The sequence below is a fragment of the Apium graveolens genome, chromosome 5, assembly GCF_009905375.1.
Source record: "Apium graveolens cultivar Ventura chromosome 5, ASM990537v1, whole genome shotgun sequence".
Lineage (NCBI taxonomy): Eukaryota > Viridiplantae > Streptophyta > Magnoliopsida > Apiales > Apiaceae > Apium > Apium graveolens.
In genome coordinates, this window is record NC_133651.1 from 154,335,433 (window position 1) to 154,357,213 (window position 21,781).

Below are 21,781 nucleotides of genomic sequence, written 5' to 3' on the forward strand. Positions count from 1 at the left end.
CCACCAAATCTTTCTTTTGGATTTTTCTTCAAGTTGCTTGGTGACATTATATTTCTTCCATTTTTGCCCTTTTCTCCTTTTTTTCTTCAAATTTCTCATTTTTTCAAATATCTTTAAAATGATGAGAATGCAATAAATTAATTTATTTAAAATATGCTAGCAAGCAATAAATAGGTATGAAATTATGCAAAAATATGTGATTATCAGGCACGACCGAGTATTCTACGTTCCCGGCTTCCAGAATGAACAGGTTTGCCCATGCATGGAACGCTTTTATATGTGCTAACATCAAGCCATCTTCGCATGTGCATAAGATTATTGTGGAGCGTGCACGGTTGTTATGGGGCATTCTTCAGGGTGATTATATAGATTTGGGGATGGTGATTTATCAGGGGATTCTGAAGTTCTTGAGGGGGAGTACTACGAGGTCTATTCCATATACGTCCGTGGTGACGAAGCTGTGCGTGGCAGTTGGTGTTCATTGGCCCGCACACGAGCAGTTGCAGATCCCGAGTGCTCCTATTGACAGCACTACTTTGGCTACGATGCAATAATGAGATGGAGGTAAGCCCGATCCGAAGAGGCTTGGTTATACTTTTGACCACCTACCTGGTGGGAGGCCAGCTGCTGGAACCACTCAGGCGAGCAGGACTACATGGAGATCTCAGCTAGGAGGTAAGGCAGGGCCATCGCAGCAGGCGCATGAGGAGTAGGAAAGAGCTGATATGGGAGCTGGCATGAATATGACGCAGTACAGGCATCTGGCATGGAGGATGGATGCGATGCATGACATCCACAGCAGGTTCATACATGATCTTACCCAGACACTTGGGACAGCTTTCAGAGCCACCGTAGTTGATATCTAGTGGCCAGTTTTTGGTGAGGATTCCGTGTATCCACCTCTGGACACACCCGACACTCCACCCGTTGAGGGTGAGGACTCTGATTCTGATTAGGTATCCATGATTCCTTACTATTACCTTCACTGAGGACAATAAATATTTTAAGTTTGGGGGTAGTAGTTGAAGGAATATGTTTTTGTGTGAGACTCATATAGTTGCATGTTCATGATAGTTTAGTTCATATAGTTTGCATATTTTTCCATATAGTTTTTTTTTGTTTTTTTGGTAATCTAATGATATTTTGTTCATATAGTTGGTGTTCATTGGCCCGCATACGAGCAGTTGCAGATCCCGAGTGCTCCTATTGACAGCACTACTTTGGCTACGATGCAAGAATGGGATGGAGGCAAGCCCGATCTGAAGAGGCTTGGTTATACTTTTGACCACCTACCTGGTAGGAGGCCAGCTGCTAGAACCACTCAGGCGAGCAGGACTACATGGAGATCTCAGCTAGGAGGTAAGGCAGGGCCATCGCAGCAGGCGCATGAGGAGGAGGAAAGAGCTGATATGGGAGCTGGCATGAATATGACGCAGTACAGGCATCTGGCACGGAGGATGTATGCGATGCATGACATCCACAGCAGGTTCGTACATGATCTTACCCAGGCACTTGGGACAGCTTTCAGAGCCACCGTAGTTGATATCTATTGTATAAGTCTTTTATGGACTTCACTCATTGCACGATTAAATAAGCATACTTATGTTGTTTTATTGTGAATAAAAGCATGAATCCATGTTAAACTCCGATATAGAATTAAAGTGTTCCAAGTTAGTTTGAGTCTAGCTTTTATTCTGTTTATAAACTTGCGATTGTCTTGATAAGTAGTGAGTCATGATTATTGATCTAGTTGCGATAGTATATCTGTAAGCATCTGCAACACGCACGTCTCTAGTTTGTAAGTTGATTTGTATGATTTAACTGATCTTTATGCGAGTAACTGCATCTGTTGATATGTTGCTTGTCGATTGGTTTAGTTATTCTATTGGGATCATTGTATTTATATTAGTTGCATTCATGCATTTTTATTCTCTTGTTCTTTGAGTCTGTTTATGTTTGAGGACAAACATCGATTCAAGTTTGGGGGTATGTTGAGTGGCATTTATGACACTTTATAATGCTCTAATAAGCTTTGAATTGATGCATTTATACTCAAGTTGTTAAGTGTTTTACTGTGTTTTCTAGTGTTTTTGTGTTTCAGGCATTGTCTAGGTAATCAGGTGAATTAGCATTGTTTTGGTGCTAATTTGGTGTCCAGGTGGTGTTGGAATAAAAGCTCGTGGAAAGCCGGCTCGAAGCAGCAAGGAAAAAGATGAAATCTGAGTTTTTCCCAGAAGGACGGCGCGCCCGCGCTTTGATAATGCGCGGCCGCACCGGTGCGGAAAATATGAATCCTGATTCTAATTCGATTCTAAGTGGGGAGACTTCCATATTGCAAAGGGCTGCTATATATATATATATTCAAATAAGAACGTTTTTATGGAGAGACATACCAGAACGCAAGGAGAGCCATAAGAAGACCGTTTTTAGCACAATTCAACAAAGGCGAAGAAGATCTTGTTTTTACTTGTGAATCTTTGTTTTAAGTTGTATTTGGATGCTAGTTTTCTTACTTGTGAACCTTTACTCTTATTTGTACTTGGTTTTATTTATTCATTATAAAGACTACGTTTGTTATACCATGCTTTCATCAGAACCCATATTGATGATGATTTCGATCATGGGCTAATCATTATCATGGGGTTCTAGCTGATTTATTTATGGATTTCTTTAGTTAAATTATTTTGATACCTTAGTATTGAAAGAGATATGTCCTAAGTCCAATCATGTATGAGGATTTAGGAATAACTTTTTATGTAATCTGTTTTGATTTCATTGATATTAATAAAAGACTTGTTTTGTTTTTATTACGGGCTCTATCTATTTAAGTGTTTAAATAAGATATACCATAGTTTAGAGTAAAGCTTTTTATGGATTATGATGAGATCATAATAGTGAGACCTGAAAGATGATAACTCTAAACTTAAATAGTTCCTGGTCATAGGATTACTAACTGGTAATTAATAATCCACAAAGATCGGTACATACTATGCTTGCTTCATTATGAAGGATGTCTGTTCTCATAGATATTTGTGTGGTGACACTATAGCTAGTATGTAGGTGCTTATTATAGAATAAGTTCACTGAACATGAGTCGCACAGCTGAACAACTGATGGAGTTCACTCACGTGTCAGCAGTTGTTCACAAAGTGATAGTTGTACAAGTATCCTTAGACTTGAGGTCATCATAGTCATCTTGTGTACACTGAACTATGCTTTGGTTTAGTTCTTAGTCTTCAGGGACAATTAATAGGGCTCTACTGGGTGTAGGAATTTGTACACGAAGATAGTGTATGATCAATAAAGGATCTACCCCTTCCAGTGAAGGACGAGAATGTTCAAGGCTGATCCACTTATGCTAGTTCAGGAATCTCTGGTCAGAGTGAATGAAATTAGAAAGGAGTTTCTAATTTACATAGAACTGAGCATAGTAAATGGAAAGCAAATGATTAAATTAGATAGGCTTGACACAAGATCCATGCCTTGTATTTAATCAGGACATTGGAGGGTAAAAGAAGTTAATTGTACGGTAACTATTCACTGAATAGATTCTTGGTATTCTAAGCAGTGAATTCGTATTATCCGGATAGTCGCGATATGCTGAGAAGTATCCCTCACGATGTAGAATAAATATGATTAATTAATTAATCATATTTAATAAATTAGAGAATTTATATAAATAATGATAAAATAGTTTTATTATTATTTATTTCTACTACCGGCTTAATATTGAACCTACAGGGTCACACCATAAAAGAGAATGATTTAATGGTGGAGGAATTAATTAATAATGGCTAATAATTATTTATTTATGAAATAAATAATTAATTGGCAAATTTAATAATTGATTAAATGAGATTTAATTGATTATAAATTAATTAAGAAAAGTTCTTAATATTATTAATTAAGAATTTAATTTTTGGAAATTAAATCAAGAGAGAGAATTATTTCTAAAGTGTTTAGAAATAGGATTAATAATTAAAAGATGTTTTAATTATTAATGTGAATAATAAAGGGTTAATAATAATAATATTTTATGGGAAAATTTTAGCTGAAAATTTTGCCTATAAATATACTATTATAAACCCTATTTTTATTCTAACCCAAAATTTTTAGAAAAACCTAATTCTCTCCACCTCCTCCTCCTCCTTAGCATCGTTTTCTTGGTGGATATCGGTGGAGTGCTTCACGTTTGAGGAGCAGCTGCTAAGGATCTCCGATCATTGCTTTTGGATCGCTATTAAAGGTTAGTAATCGATTCATATGTTTTAATCACGATTTATATGCTTTTATTTGGATTTTATATGTGTAAAAGTATTTTTCCATGCTTCCGCTGCGATTAAAATCCAACATTGGTATCAGAGCATAGGTTGTATGCATATAGATCTGTGGTAAAAATTTTAGAATTTTATGTGCTTGTATGAATTAATTATGATTTTTACAAGTTATATTATGGATTAATTACGACTGATGAGAAATCGTTTCTCAGAATAATTTTGAATGTTGATCTGGGTTCTACAAGTGTTGTAGATCGTCTGGGTATTTTTCTTATAATTTTATGATGTATAGATTATTTATTATGAATTTTTGAAGTTGTTGCAATTAAATTCGTAATTAAATAATCATATATATATAAATTGTTAGTATGTATATATATATACATCTGTTGCTGTACTGAATGGTGCACGGAGAAAAGGACGGCTGTCTGTAACAGCACGGCGATCGAGAAAGAAAAGGCGGCGACTGACGTAAACAGGGGAAGGATTGCGCGACTGGTGCGCGCGCGTGGGGCTCACGCGCCGGTGGGCCACGCGCGGCGCGTGTCAGACACGCGCTGGTCAAGAAGTGCTGACGTCATGCTGACGTTATCAGATGACGTCATGCTGACGTCAGCGTAGGGTTTTGGGCGCGTGGGCGCGCGTGGGCGGCGGTGTGACACGCGCCTGACAGCGCGTGTGCGCGTGGGTTACCTTTCCGGGGTGCGTGAGGGCGCGTGCGAGCTCAGAATTGGGTGTTTTTGGTGCCGTTGGATTCGTCTTTTCGAGACGCTTCTAATGGTATATTATATGATATTTTAAGAAATTGTTTCGAACTGGTTATAGCTAACAGAAGTGTTTTAAAGCTATTTTTGACTGTTTTTAATTGCTTTTAAATGCTTCATGTGATACATAGAGATGTATAATGCTTAGACCAATATGCTAGATGATATAACATGCCTACCTTGTCATTTATTCATGTTTATATATGTGATATATGCTTAGTTTATCATGCGATGATAGATTTAGGTGAACGTAAATGAATATAAGGCGTTTGTTAGACAATCTAGTATAGTGAAATTGTTTCATAACCTTAATAATAATATTATGAATACAATCATGAGTTTCTTGTGTTTATGAAACACGTAATTGAATATGAATTTTCAATATGAGAGAAAGGATGATTCTGTCAACAACAGATTTCTATCTGTAAGAAAGGGTTATTAAGTGACGCCTCTTGACAATGCTCCACCCGATCTGGGAATCATCTGATTATTGATTATTGATTTGAAATATTTAATTTAAAAGGAAGAATCTCTTTATAATATGATTATGATTGTAACGTAATATAATCCCTCTAAAATTAAATAATATCAAGTAGTAATTGGCCAATGATACAACGGGCTTGTGTCGGTCATAGCCTTCCAACATGATGGAAATTAGTTCTTATTTTTAAATCATTGTCGGTTCGTGCTACAGCCGAGGGCTTTGATTTCGAAATAAGAAATACTTGTCTATTACATAGAGATGTGTACATTGAATTAGAATCTAAAGGTCGGTACGTGCCACAGCCGTGGGCCGTTGGAGACTGATTCAATTGTACGGAATGTTGGGTTAGAATTGACTTAGAATATTAAGTTTGTCATGCCACGGCCGTGACTTAAGTATTCAAGAGGCTAAAGTTTGATTAGGGGATAACATAAGATGTAATTGACAAGAGTTGTCTGCCTATTGAACATTACATGGCGGTTCGTGCCACAGCCGAGGTTGTGTGATGGAATGTAGGATCCCTATTCCCACTAGCATTATGAATGCTTAATTTTTCACGTAGGGGGTTGAATAAATTAGATAAACTAGTGGGAGCCACTTATGAATAAAGACCCGATTCATATAGTGTTTTTGAAATGAAATTGAATATTTGCTAAGTGTTGTTATGTATTTATCATTTACAGATTTACGATATACATTATGTCTTCTGCACTATCACTCAGGAGCATACTAGATGCTCACAAGTTGACTGGTCCTAATTATGCTGACTGGCTTCGAAACTTGAGAATTGTTCTCAGGGTTGAGAAGCTGGAATATGTGCTTGACTCACCTAAGCCTACTGAACCTGCTAGCGATGCACATAATGATGAACATGTTGTGTATCGTAAGTGGATAGATGATGTAAATGTTGCTCAATGCATCATGCTAGCTTCCATGAACATTGAGCTACAGAAGCAACATGAGCATATGGATGCTCACACTATTCTAATGCATCTACAAGAGTTGTATGATGTGGCGGGGAGGACAACTCGATATGATATATCGAAGGAGCTGTTCGGTTGTAGGATGTATGAGGGATCATCTGTGAATGACCATGTACTTAAGATGATCAATTTGATTGAACATCTTGGACAACTTGGTTTTGCCATGGATGGGGAGCTGAGCCAAGACTTGGTCTTGCAATCGCTTCCGAGTTCGTTCTCGCAGTTTGTTGTGAACTTTCACATGAATAAGTTGGATGTCAGCCTGCCTGAACTCCACAACATGTTGAAGACTGCGGAATCAAATTTTCCCCCTAAGAAGAGTTCTGTTCTTCTAATTGGTGAAGGTTCCAATCCTAAGAAAAGGAAGAGGAACCCTTCCAAGAAGTAGAAAGTAGGTGAAGAAAAGCCGGTTCCACCAAAAGCTGAAGACCCCAAGAGCAAAGTTGTTTGCTTTCACTGTAATAAGGTGGGGCACTGAAAGAGGAACTGCAAGGTTTACCTTGCAGAATTGAAGAAGAAGAAGGGTAGTGAGACTACCGCTTCTGATTCAAGTATGTTCATGATAGAAGTGAATATGTCATTAAATCAAATTTTTACTTGGGTATTAGATACCGCCTGTGGTTCTCATATCTGCAATTCGTTGCAGGGACTAAGGAGAAGTAGGACTCTTAAGGAAGAGAAGATGATTCTACTGATGGGAATTGGAGCAAGAGTTGCTGCTGAAGATGTAGGATCATTTCATTTACATATGCCTACGGGCAAGACTATTGTTTTTTAAATAATTGTTATTTTGTTCCCTCGATTGTGAGGAATATTATTCGCATGTTAGACTTGGATGAATTTTCGTTTGTTATTGAGAATAATGAATGTTCTATTCTTAGAGATAATATTCTTTATGGACATGGTACTTTAAATAATGGTCTGTATGTATGTGACGTAGAGCATGATTTACTTCAGATTGAACAAACTAATAAAAGAAAACAAGATGATGAAAATCTGACCTATTTATGGCACTGTAGGCTAGGTCATATTAGTGAAAATAGACTTCGGACATTGCATAAGGAAGGGTTACTAGACCCTTTTGATTTTGAATCATATCCTACATGCGAGTCTTGCCTATTGGGTAAAATGACCAAATCTCCATTTAGTGGACATGGAGAGAGGGCTGCAGATTTTCTAGGATTGGTACACACAGATGTATATGGACCAATGTCTACGCAAGCCATGGGTGGATTTTCGTACTTCATTACTTTCATAGATGATAGATCTAGATTCGGATATGTGTATTTGATGAAACACAAGTCTGAAGCCTTTAAAAAGTTCAAAAAGTATAAGTATGAAGTGGAGAAACAAACCAAAAAAATGGTATTATAACTCTTCGATTAGATCGAGGTGGTGAATAATTGAATGGAGAGTTTCTGGATTATCTCAAAGAAAAGTGTATAGTCTCCCAGTGGACTCCTCCAGATTGGTATCTGAAAGGAGAAATCGAACTCTGTTAGACATGGTTCGGTCCATGATGAGCTATGCGAATCTTCCAGTATTCCTATGGGGTTACGCATTGGAAACCTCTGCATATTTACTGAATAAGGTACCTTCCAAATCTGTTCCTCAAACTCCATATGAGATATGGAAAGAAAGGAAACCGAGTCTTAAACACGTTAAGATTTGGGGATGTCCAGCTTATGTCAAGAAAGTTGACCCAGATAAGCTGGAATATCGATCCGTAAAATATAGTTTTGTGGGATATCCTAAAGAGACTTTAGGGTATTACTTTTACACCGATCATCGGGTGTTTGTCTCCAGACATGCTACCTTCTTGGAAAGGAGTTTATCCTTGAAGGAAACAGTGGGAGCAAAATTGAACTTGATGAAGTTCAAGAAGCACAAACTACTATGGATCAAGTGGAAACACCTGTTCAGACTGAACAACCTTCTGTGGAACAGCCCATTCGTAGGTCAGAGAGAGTGTCGCGCCAACCTAAGAGGTATTATGACCTTGTCATTGAGAATGACAATGAGTTGTCAATCATCGATGAAGACGACCCTGTGACCTATAATGAGGCTATGAGTAGTGTTGACTCAGAGAAATGGCGAAGTGCCATGAAATCCGAAATGGAATCTATGTATACGGTATACAAAAGAAAGATTAGAGCAGATGACCAGGTGGAGACCTTTAAGGCCAGGCTTGTGGCAAAAGAATTCAAAAAAAGGCAATGGATTGACTTTGATGAAACCTTTTACCTGTAGCCCTGTTAAAATCAGTTCGGATTTTGCTTGCGATTGCTGCTTACTACGACTATGAAATCTGGCAAATGGCCGGATGGTTTTCTTTCCAAGGGAAATGAAAACCTAGTGTGTAAGCTGCTGCGAACCATATGTGGTTTAAAGCAAGCTTCTCGTAGATGGAACATCCGTTTTGATGAGACAATCAAAGAGTTTAGTTTTATCAAAAACGTAGATGAACCATGTATCTACAAAAGGGTTAGTGGGAGCGCGGTCACATTTCTTGTATTGTATTGAAAGAGAGTTGACACACATAACAACATAGCAGACCCACTCACAAATCTACTTTCTGAAAGTCACTTTGATCATCATAAAGACAAGATGGGTATTAGATACCAGAGTGATTGGCTTTAGTACAAGTGGGAGATTGAAAGAGATATGTCCTAAGTCCAATCATGTATGAGGATTTAGGAATAACTTTTTATGTAATCTGTTTTGATTTCATTGATATTAATAAAAGACTTGTTTTGTTTTTATTACGGGCTCTATCTATTTAAGTGTTTAAATAAGATATACCATAGTTTAGAGTAAAGCTTTTTATGGATTATGATGAGATCATAATAGTGAGACCTAAAAGATGATAACTCTAAACTTAAATAGTTCCTGGTCATAGGATTACTAACTGGTAATTAATAATCCGCAAAGATCGGTACATACTATGCTTGCTTCATTATGAAGGATGTCTGTTCTCATAGATATTTGTGTGGTGACACTATAGCTAGTATGTAGGTGCTTATTATAGAATAAGTTCACTGAACATGACTCGCACAGCTGAACAACTGATGGAGTTCACTCACGTGTCAGCAGTTGTTCACAAAGTGATAGTTGTACAAGTATCCTTAGACTTGAGGTCATCATAGTCATCTTGTGTACACTGAACTATGCTTTGGTTTAGTTCTTAGTCTTCAGGGACAATTAATAGGGCTCTACTGGGTATAGGAATTTGTACACGAAGATAGTGTATGATCAATAAAGGATCTACCCCTTCCAGTGAAGGAAGAGAATGTTCAAGGCTGATCCACTTATGCTAGTTCAGGAATCTCTGGTCAGAGTGAATGAAATTAGAAAGGAGTTTCTAATTTACATAGAACTGAGCATAGTAAATGGAAAGCAAATGATTAAATTAGATAGGCTTGACACAAGATCCATGCCTTGTATTTAATCAGGACATTGGAGGGTAAAAGAAGTTAATTGTACGGTAACTATTCACTGAATAGGTTCTTGGTATTCTAAGCAGTGAATTCGTATTATCCGGATAGTCGCGATATGCTGAGAAGTATCCCTCACGATGTAGAATAAATATGATTAATTAATTAATCATATTTAATAAATTAGAGAATTTATATAAATAATGATAAAATAGTTTTATTATTATTTATTTCTACTACCGGCTTAATATTGAACCTACAGGGTCACACCATAAAAGAGAATGATTTAATGGTGGAGGAATTAATTAATAATGGCTAATAATTATTTATTTATGAAATAAATAATTAATTGGCAAATTTAATAATTGATTAAATGAGATTTAATTGATTATAAATTAATTAAGAAAAGTTCTTAATATTATTAATTAAGAATTTAATTTTTGGAAATTAAATCATGAGAGAGAATTATTTCTAAAGTGTTTAGAAATAGGATTAATAATTAAAAGATGTTTTAATTATTAATGTGAATAATAAAGGGTTAATAATAATAATATTTTATGGGAAAATTTCAGCTGAAAATTTTGCCTATAAATATACTATTATAAACCCTATTTTTATTCTAACCCAAAATTTTTAGAAAAACCTAATTCTCTCCACCTCCTCCTCCTCCTTAGCATCGTTTTCTTGGTGGATACCTGTGGAGTGCTTCACGTTTGAGGAGCAGCTGCTAAGGATCTCCGATCGTTGCTTTTGGATCGCTATTAAAGGTTAGTAATCGATTCATATGTTTTAATCACGATTTATATGCTTTTATTTAGATTTTATATGTGTAAAAGTATTTTGCCATGCTTCCGCCGCGATTAAAATCCAACAAGTATGTGGTGATTGATTGATATCCTAGTATTGGTTGTGTGTATTCGTCTTATGAGCGTCACAAACTTATAAGATAGTGTGTTAATTCTTAATGAAGCGATAATGAATTTAAGGATTTAGAATTTGCCATGCTAGCATAGGTTCATGTGTTATTGTTATGCATGATTCATAGGTAATTTTACCCATCCTACTTATCCTGTGTAATCAAGATAGATAACTTGTGCTTACACCGTTATGTTGTCAAATTCTATAGATATATAGGGTCTCAATATAATTGGTGTCTATTCAACTTCTATCTCTTTTTTGGATGTCTAGTAGTATGGTACTCGTGCAACGAAAGTTGGCGTTTATCAGTTTCGTGTTGTCTGATTATTGTCATCACCATTGCATGCTAAGGTTGAGAACAATAAGGCTATTGAATGAAGTATTTAATGAAATTAGAATCCCATGTTTGTCATATATATTAATTCAGTCAGTCTTAATGTTAGGTCACACACACAGTAGAAGGGGGTTGAATACAGTGTATAATACAATCAAATCGAATTAAGAACACAAGTATGTAACAAAGAATAATCTTATTAATAAAATAGTATTGCAATGGAACCGTTCTCTCTCAGTGATGAACAAATATCACGAGAGCTGCTAGGGTTACAATGAATAATATTCTTGATTATGATAACACTTATAGTGTAAACCCTATGCTATGTTTATATACCACACAGTTACAAGATAATCTTCTAATTGATATCGAATATGATTCTGTATCCTAAAATATATCAATAAGTTATCTTTTCCTCCAAGTCTTCTATTCCTCATAGAATTCTTCTCCATGCATATCTCTTCTTATTTTATTCTTGATCTTCTTTCCTTTCAATCAGCTGCCTTCCTTATCTGAAAGTCTTCTTAAGTCATGATATTATCTTCTAATGAATATCTTCTGATAACTTAAGTTCTGATAACTTAAGTTCTGATATCTTAAGTTCTGATTTCCAGTTAAGTCCTGACTTGTCCTGTTAGTCAAGATATGAAAACTAAACACAATTTATTATTAGACATGACATCACAAATATATCTAACAATCTCTCCTAACTTGTAAATTAGCATAATATACAAGTTCAATAGATATTTGATGATGTCAAAAACATTAAGTACAAATGTATATAAGAATTTGACTAGATAACTACAACTCACAGTCCTTGTAGCTTTTACCATCCTTAAAGTCTGATATCAGTTTTAGCCTGTATATCTTTCAAAATTTAACGGTTGTAGTCCTTGACTTGGCTTCAGTGTGTGATCTCTCGAATGTCAGGAGTTGTTCTGAGATAGTTCTTCAAAAGAGTTCTCTCAGCATATTCAAGTTCATTTATCATCCTCCTTTTAGCATTTTTAAGTTCAACTGTATCTTCTCCTGTCTGAAAGATAGCAGCCCTGAGATCATTAATCTTTGCTTTCCTTATTTCCTGATCCAATCTGATCAGATAAGCTTTGTCAGACTCTAGATTAAATTCCAGTCCCTTAATACCCAAAAATGTAGTGATTTTGGCAGTATTAGGCTTCATCTCAACTAGTTCTCCATTGTGAGCTCTGTACTTAGGATAGTATGGCCTGTCAGACTTTACAGAGTATAATTTCTTCTGTCTTTCAATATCAGACCTTATGTATCTGGCAGCACCATCTGTTGATATGTTCTTCACTTGAAGTAGAAATAGCACATGTTGCAATTCTTCAAAGTACTTCAAACGAATAACATCCTTTCTTATCTGGAATACCCTCCCATCCGTCATGAAATATAGCATGATATCTTCTTTAAGCACATAATGGTAGACCATTTGTATAGACTCCAATTGATTCAATCTTTTAGGAGTTGTTCCTACTCTTGGTGCACTTAAGAAAGTTGGATCATTGGTAGTGTTGTGTATTCTTCTTTCATTAGAACTACCCAATCCTGATTTGTCTTTAGCTTCCTTTCCTAGAATAACTCTTGCTTCAAAACCACTTGATGTAATCTTCAAAGGTTGAGTAGATTGTTGAGCTTTAGTGAAACCAGGTAGCAGAACTGTTGATGGTTTAACATGAGCAATGTCAGAGGTTAATTCTTCTTTATCTTCTGATATCAAGACAACTTGAGCTCTGTCAGAGGTTGCTTGCTTCATTGTAATATCAGAATTTACTAAGTCCTGATCTTGAACAACATGAGCTCTGTAAGAGGTTGTTTGAATATTCTTCTTCTTCTTCTTCTTCTTCAAAATCAGACTAGTATCTTCATCAGATTTTGCTTCCAGATCGATGATTGGCACATAGATTTTTACAGAATCATCAACTTTAGCTTTGCCCTTGAACCTTGGATCTACCTCCACTTGTGATTTGGCTTTGGATGTGGATTTGATTGCCTCATAGTTTGTCTTCTCTTTAATCACAATGCCCTTAGGCTTTGAAGGTTTCTTTGCAGTAATATAAGCTTTAGACTTTGACATTTTCTGCTTTAAGTCTGGCTTCTTCTTCCTTCAGACTTTCAAAGTCCATTCCTGGATTGTCTTTCAGAAATAGTCTTTTTGAAATTTCTTCATCCAGCTTCTGTATCTTGGGGTCTTGATAGTAGACTGTTGTTTCCAAACCCTTGAGCTTCAGTGTCTGCATAAACTTCAGTGATTCTTGACTTTCACCTTATATCAGAACATCAAGCTTAGTCAGAACTTGTTTATCAGAACTTATTCTTTTATCGGCATCAGAGCTTGATCTATGTGTAGAACTTCTTGCTTTCCCAGATGAAGAGTCTTTTTCTTGACCATGACCTCTACCCTTTTCAGAGTTTCCCTGGTCATCATTTCCATCATCCTTTTTCTTCAGTGCTAAATCAGTAGAGCATTTGGACTTAACCACCTTCTCCCCCCTTTTTGGCATCATCAGGTAGTAGGAGAGAGAGAAGTAGTTCCACTGAAGATTGGATTTCATTTAGTTGAACTTGTTGAGAAGCTTGATTCTTTAGCACTTCAGCAATCTGAGCTTGCTGTTTCTCCTGAGCTTTCTCAATAGACTCAACTCTGTTAAAGGCAGGCTTGAAAATCTGTTCTTATCCAGTTTAAAGTTCATGTCTTGCTGAATCAGTATTTCTTGAATTTTGTCCACCTTGGCTTGAGTTATTGAGTGTTGACCTTGAAGGTTCCTGGATTAGCCAGGTGCTCAGCATGAATATTTGCAGTAGGTACAAAATTAACTTTGTTCCACTCCTTGATCCATTCTCTTCCTCTGGAAGTTTCACTCCAAGGTACTGGTGCATCCTCTCTCACAAATTTCTTAATCAAATCAGCTTTACAAACTATTTGTGGAGGTGCATGTCCAGAAGGACCAGCTGCATCAGCATTTTCATTTGTAGCAGCTTCACCAGTATTGTCAGCATTTACTTCAACAGAACTTGCAGAATCTTCAGTATCAGCATCTTGTGATAGAATAATTGTATGTGAAGCAATAGAAGATTCATCTGCATGGACATCAGCATCTAGCAATGGAGTTGTTGGTGGAGTTTGCTGAGGAATGTTTGGAGCTTCCAAGTACAGAACCTCAGGCATATTCAAGTTGTGAATATCTATTTCAGCACTTGTACCTGGATTATCAGCATGTACTTCATCAATGATAGGAGACACATGAGGTGTAGGAATATGTTCTTGAGTATTCTCTGGCTCTTGAATAGTAGATTTGTGAGCTTCAGTAAAGTTTGGTTCAGTAGTGGGAAGAGATTCAATCACAATTGGGTCTTTTGAGATTAGAGATTCCTGACCTCCTTCCTCAGCTGCTGCTTTCATTCCTTCTTCAGAGATTGATGATTCTACAGCCCTCCTTGCTCTTTTCTTTTTAAGTCTCTTAGCTAATGGAGAGACTCTGGGAGCTTCATCATCAGAGTTTAGCTTTCTAAGCCTTTTTAGGGGCCTAGAACTTCCAGTTTCTTGAGGTTTCTGGGAAGAGACCTTCTCAGCTACTTGAGCAACAGGTTCTGATTGTTGAACCTGTGCTTCATCTTCTGATTCATCTCTCAGAATCATCTTCCTTCTCTTTTGTTGTGTCTGAGGTACAGTCTTTGTCCTCTTTGCTCTAGAAGAAGATGGCTACATTGTAGGTGCTGATGGTTGATTGGTATGTGCTGATGACTGTGGTTGTTGTGTTTGGGTGGTGGTTGGTTCTGATGGATGTTGTGTGTTGGTGGGTTGGACATCAGGATATAGCAATGAATAGATATTAGAATCAGCATTTACCAGAGCTTGCTTTACTGATAAAGGAATTCTAAGGGGTCTCAGAACTTCCTTCTTGTTGTCATCAGTTAAGAGATCAGTAAAAGCCCTTTTTGCTAACCTAAAAGGTTCTATGTGGTCACTTGCTAGTTGTGGTTCACCTGATGTACAGTAACTGTAAATTAACTGACAGAACCTAGCAAAGTAAACTACATTCCTGTCTTCTTTCATTCTATCACCTATAAAATATAACACAGTCTTTGCATAATTAAAATGAGACTGGTTTAGGAGTTCATACCTAATTTGTTGTGTCAGAATAGGAATGGCATCAAAATTTGAGCACTTGTTGGCAAACGTCTTCGTGATGCAACCGAAAAAGAAGCTCCATTCCTTTCGAATATATGGGCGTCTGAGTTGACCCAACTTAGCCAAACTCTGTTCATACCCAAGAGTGGCCATCATTTGCTGTAGCAAGGGCTCCTCCACAGCAGAACTAAATTGACAGTTTTCAGGTAGGTGTAGAGCTTTCGAACTGTTGCCGGAGTAACAACATACTCAACCTCCTTTGATGTAAACATGATGCTTGGAGTCCCATGCTTACCACCATCATCATAAAGTCATGTATGCCAAAACGTCAGAACTTGAGTTCCAGATAAATAGGATGGCTGCGTCAAAGCGAACCCAATTTCACTATGAGATAAGAAATCCTGAATAAAATTAAGTTTCGAAGGAGCTTCACTCTCAGTGAGAATGGCAACATAGTTGTTGGGGATGAACTTTGCTCCATTAAAGATTATATCCTTGGGTGCCATTGAAAAAGAAGTGAGAATTTGAAGTGCCTGAAAGGTGTTTGATAAATGTCTGTATAGAAAACCATCAGAAAAATGTGAGAAAATAAGAAAAAGAAAGAGAGTATAGAATACAAAAGTATATAAAAGATTTAAAATCTTTTCTCTCTTTTACGTATACACGCCACTTGACAACAATTATTGAGAAGTGGAACAGACTGTACACCTGTCAGCCATGTAGTAGTTAAGACAAAAGTTAATGGGCACGGGAGATAAGTAATGATTACTATGCACATGAAATTTTTCAAAAAAAAACTGTTCCCACTAAACAAATGATTATTACTGTCTTTATCTCGCATAAACCAATATTCTGATAAAATATTACCGTTTAAGTATTGACCTAAAAATAAATCAAGGAAATAAATACTGCCACGTCAGCATCAGAACTTGATTATTATCAGAATTTAAAAGTCATTAGATTATGGCTTCTATACTCAAAAAGTGAATGTTTATTTCTGTAATTCTTCACACAAATACTGATATGGTTTCCTCAGAACTTAATCATCAAAACTTTCATCAGAACTTGTCCTCAGAATTTATGCAACCGACACTTAAACTGTTCATCTAAAACAACATTGATCACCACAGTAATTTTTATCATTCATATGGTGTGTAAGTGTGTGCTTTAAGCTAAATATCAGACAAAGAGTAAAGTCTGATTCACTTCAGTACATCTTAAAAATAAGGCATAACTAAGAACTTTGCTCAAAATCTGTCATTAATATGAAGTCTACTATAGAATGAGTTCATGCATGAGTCCACCTCAACTGTTTTGTGCTCATTTTATGCATCTTTTGAAATTCCTTTTTACAGTGGCTTCTCAGTGTAAGTGAGTCACGACTGCTTATCAGAATTTATGCTATTATCAGAGTATTTCTCCAGTAATCAAAAAATTTAAAAATCACCAAGAAAATTTTATTTTGCTTTTTTAATGCATATTACTTAATACCAGCAATGCACTTGGGTCTTCCCTTCCACATATATTTTTCTCTAGATCTCAAAGGAGTACCTGATATTTATTTCTTTTCTTTACTTTTTTTCTTTTGATAAGTGACGCTTATCAGCACTTAGTACATCCGTAAGATTTACCAAAATCTGAACTTAACAGATAAGAAGCACTATTCTAGTTTTTGACTTAGTAATAAGATACACAAAGTAAACCTAACCAAACTCAATATCAGAATTTGCTTTTGTTAAAAGATTTCCACATAAACAATTACTTCAAACACGGGATCATTAGTATATTAGAGACTACTAGGTCAGCATTTAGCACAGTTATCCTCATTGGATTGAATAGTCACAGAAACATTCATATCACTATCAGAGTTTAGAAATTCACATCAGACAACAATCAGCACTTAAGTAAATTTCAATTTAAGCACAGATTACATAAATATAGTAATTTTTGTAAATACTGATCATAAAGTCTGATGTATCAGAACATAAACTAGGCAGATTTAGTGAAAGAACCTGAAACCATTCCAAGTTCATGTACCAATCTTGTAAAAGTAGCTTCACATAGTGGTTTTGTGAAGATATCTGCTAGTTGTTGATCTGTTGGAACAAAATGCAATTCCACTGTACCTTCCATCACGTGTTCCCTTATGAAGTGGTACCTAATGCTGATGTGCTTTGTCATTGAGTGTTGAATTGGATTACCTGTCATAGCAATAGCACTTTGATTATCACAGTAAATAGGGATTTTAGAAAATTCTAACCAATAATGCAGTAACTGATTCTTCATCCAAAGAATCTGTGTACAACAGCTTCCTGCATCAATGTACTCTGCCTCTGCAGTTGATGTGGAAATTGACTTTTGTTTCTTGCTAAACCAAGAAACTAATCTTCCTCCAAGAAATTGGCAGCTTCCACTTGTGCTTTTCCTGTCAATTTTGCACACTGCAAAATCTGCATCTGAGTAACCTATTAGCTTAAAGTCTGATTCCCTAGGATACCACAATCCTAGATCAGCTGTACCCTTAAGGTACTTGAAAATTCTTTTCACAGCTGTTAATGAGGTTCTCTTGGATCTGCTTGAAATCTTGCACAAAGACAGGTAGCATACATGATATCAGGTCTACTTGCAGTTAGATAGAGTAATGACCTAATCATACCTCTGTAATCAGTAATATCTACTGATGTACCAGTATCCTTATCCAATTTTATTGGAGTGGCCATAGGAGTGGATGCACTTAAACAGTCTTGCATTTTAAATTTCTTCAACAAATTTCTGGTGTACTTAGATTGACAAATAAAAGTTCCTTCTTCATTCTGCTTGACTTGAAGGCCCAGAAAATAGGTAAGTTCTCCCATCATACTCATTTGATATCTTGACTGCATTAGCTTGGCAAACCTTTTACAAAGTCTGTCATTTGTAGAACCAAAAATGATATCATCAACATATATCTGCACCAAAAGTAAGTCCTTTCCATGGTTGAGATAAAATAAAGTTTTGTCAATAGTCCCTTTATTAAATCCACTTTCTAGAAGAAACTGAGCTAATGTCTCATACCATGCTCTTGGAGCTTGCTTAAGGCCATAAAGTGCTTTATCAAGTCTGTCAACAAGATTAGGAAATTTTGAATCTACAAAACATGGAGGTTGTTCAACATATACTTGTTCTTCCAATTCTCCATTAAGAAAAGCACTTTTTACATCCATTTGAAAGACTTTAAACTTTTTGTGAGCAGCATAAGCCAGAAATATCCTTATGGCTTCCAATCTAGCAACTGGTGCAAATGTTTCATCATAATCAATTCCCTCCTGTTGAGAATATCCTTTTGCAATCAGTCTTGCTTTATTTCTTATAATAATGCCATCACTGTCAGTTTTGTTTATGAATACCCATTTTGTAACAACAACAGATCTATTCTTTGGTCTTGGCACTAGGGTCCATACCTTATTTCTTTCAAATCATTTAACTCTTCCTGCATTGCTTGCACTCAATCAGCATCTTGAAGAGCTTCTTCCACTTTCTTTAGTTCAGTTTGAGAAAGAAAAGAATGATAGAGACATTCATTTGATGTTGATGTTCTAGTTTTAATACCTGCTTCAGGATCTCCAATAATCAAGTCAGGTGTATGTGCTTTAGTCCACTTCCTTGCAGATGGAAGGTGATATCTAAAACTGGATGCTCCTCCATGATCCATGCTGTCTCCATTAACATTTCCTGATGCTCCCCCTGAAATTATGCTTTCTGAGTTGGATCCTTCAGAATTTGAGTTTCCAGAATTATCAGAACTTGGCCCATCAGAACTTGATGAATCAGAATTTGAAGAGCCTGATCTAGGTTCTGATGCTTCTTGAGATGTGGTTGGATCTTCAATATGCTCCCCCTGCACAAGTGCATTTTCCTTTGGCGTAGTCACCACAGTTTCAATAACATCAGAGTTTAACCCATCAGAGTTTGCAGTATCAGGATTTAGACTATCAGAATTTACAGAATCAGAATTTAAAACTTCATTCTCAAATCTCAGTTGATCATAATCATTGAAATCTTCAAGTCCAGTAATCTTCTTATCATCAAACGAGACATTGATAGATTCCATGACAACCCTTGTTCTTAAATTTTACTCTGAAGGCTTTTGTGGAAAGTGGATATCCAACAAAAATTCCTTCATCGGCTTTAAGATCAAATTTGGATAGCTGTTCAGGATGAGTCTTAAGAACAAAACACTTGCATCCAAATACATGAAAGTACTTCAGATTTGGCTTCTTTTTCTTCACCATCTCATATGGTGTCTTTCCATGCTTGTTGATAAGTGTTGCATTCTGATTAAAACAAGCAGTCTGCACGGCTTCAGCCCAAAAGTAGGTTGGTAACTTTGCTTCATCAAGCATAGTTAGTGCAGCTTCAATAAGAGTTCTATTCTTTCTTTCAACAACTCCATTTTGCTGTGGAGTTCCAGGAGCAGAGAATTCCTGCTTCATTCCATGGTCTTTGCAGAACTCTTCCATAATCATATTCTTGAACTCAGTGTCATTATCACTTCTTATGATTTTCACAGAGTCTTTGACCAATTTATCCAGTTGTTTGATATGATTAATCAAGATAGATGCAGTTTCACTTTTTGTGTGCAAGAAATACACCCATGTGTATCTGGTAAACTCATCTACTTTGACCATAGCATATTTCTTCTTTGCAATAGACATGACATTTACTGGACCAAATAGATCAACATGTAGTAGGTGATAAGGCTCAAGAATTGAAGATTCAGTCTTGCTCTTGAATGAAGATTTTCTTTATTTTGCCTTTTGACATGAATCACAAAGGCCATCAGGAGCAAATACTGATTTTGGCAGTCCTCTCACAAGATCTTTCTTGACTAGTTCATTTATATTGTTAAAATTTAAATGAGAGAGTTTCTTGTGCCAATCCCAGCTTTCTTCAATCGATGCTCTGCTTAACAGATAGATTGCAGAACCATCAGAACTTGTTGAAAGCTTGGCTTCATAAATGTTATCATGCCTGTATCCCTTTAGAATAACTTTGCCTGTAAATTTGATTACAACTTCACAGTGTTCTTCAAAGAAATCCACATGATAACCTCTGTCACAGATTTGACTAACACTCAGCAGATTGTATTTAAGTCCTGTGACTAGAGCTACTTTTTCAATGATGATATTCCCAAGATTGATATTGCCATATCTCAGAGTTTTTCCCATGTTTCCATCTCCGTAAGAAACTCCTGGGCCAGTTTTCTCCACAAAGTCTGATAGCAGGGCTTTATTTCCAGTCATATGTCCTGAACATCCACTGTCTAGAACTATGATGTTTTTCCTGTTGCCCTGTAATCACAAAGACCACTAATGATTAGTTTTAAGGAACCAGACTTGCTTGGATCCTTTGGCCTTATTAAGTTTGTTAACATTTGCAGCGGATTTAACATCAGAGTTTATGTTAACATTTTTCTTATCAGAATTTACAGTATCAGACTTTGCATCAGAACTTACACTAGAAGGAATAATGCTAACTTTCTTTAAAAAAGGTTTTATTTGATAATAATCATAGTACAAACTATGATATTCCTTACAAGTATAAATGGAATGCCATACACTACCACAACGAAAACAAGGATTTTGTGGCTTAAACCTAACAGACTGATTCTTAACTCCTGACTTAGAAGGTAAGGAGTTTATATTCTTATTCTTCCTGCAAAAAGAAGCAAGATGGTTAGAGTTTCCACAGTTATAGCATTTCTCTCTAGGAGCATTACGAACAGGCTTATAATTATTGCTTTTATTCACACCTTCCTTTCCATTCCTATTTTCCCTAGGTGGCTTTACCTTGTTTACATTCTTAATCTCTTTCAGCTTATACTTAAGATGCTTCTTTGTCATTAAGCCTATGTTAACTTCAGCTGGTTTATCATGTTTTAATTTTTCAGAAGTTGACTCTGCCTTAACTTATGTCTCAATATCTTCCATCTTTTCAGAATCAGACTTTACAATTTTAGCTACAAACTTAACAGGGTTTACCTTTGGCTTATTAGCCTGTTTAACAATAATTGGCTTAATTTGTTCAGTTCCTGTTTTACTTTTATCATCTCCATAACCTAAGCCCTCTTTCCAGTTTCCATTACTTAGTAAATTCTGAGTTGTTCTGCCAGAGTTAGTCCAAGTCCTGATAATCTCTCTTTCCTTTTCTAACTCAGTTTTTAGAGATTGATTCAATTTTAACACTTCATCTCTAACATAAAAAGCATCATCTCTTTCTTTCTGAGTTTGGTGGAACATAACTAACTCTTTTTCTAAATAGTCATTCCTTTTCTTAAAAGCCAGATTTTCAGAAGTTAACCTATCACATGTTAAAGTCTGATCTCTATAGCTAATGAATATGGTTTTAAGATAAGATCTCAACTCAGTAATATTATCAGTATGAAAATCATAAGTTGT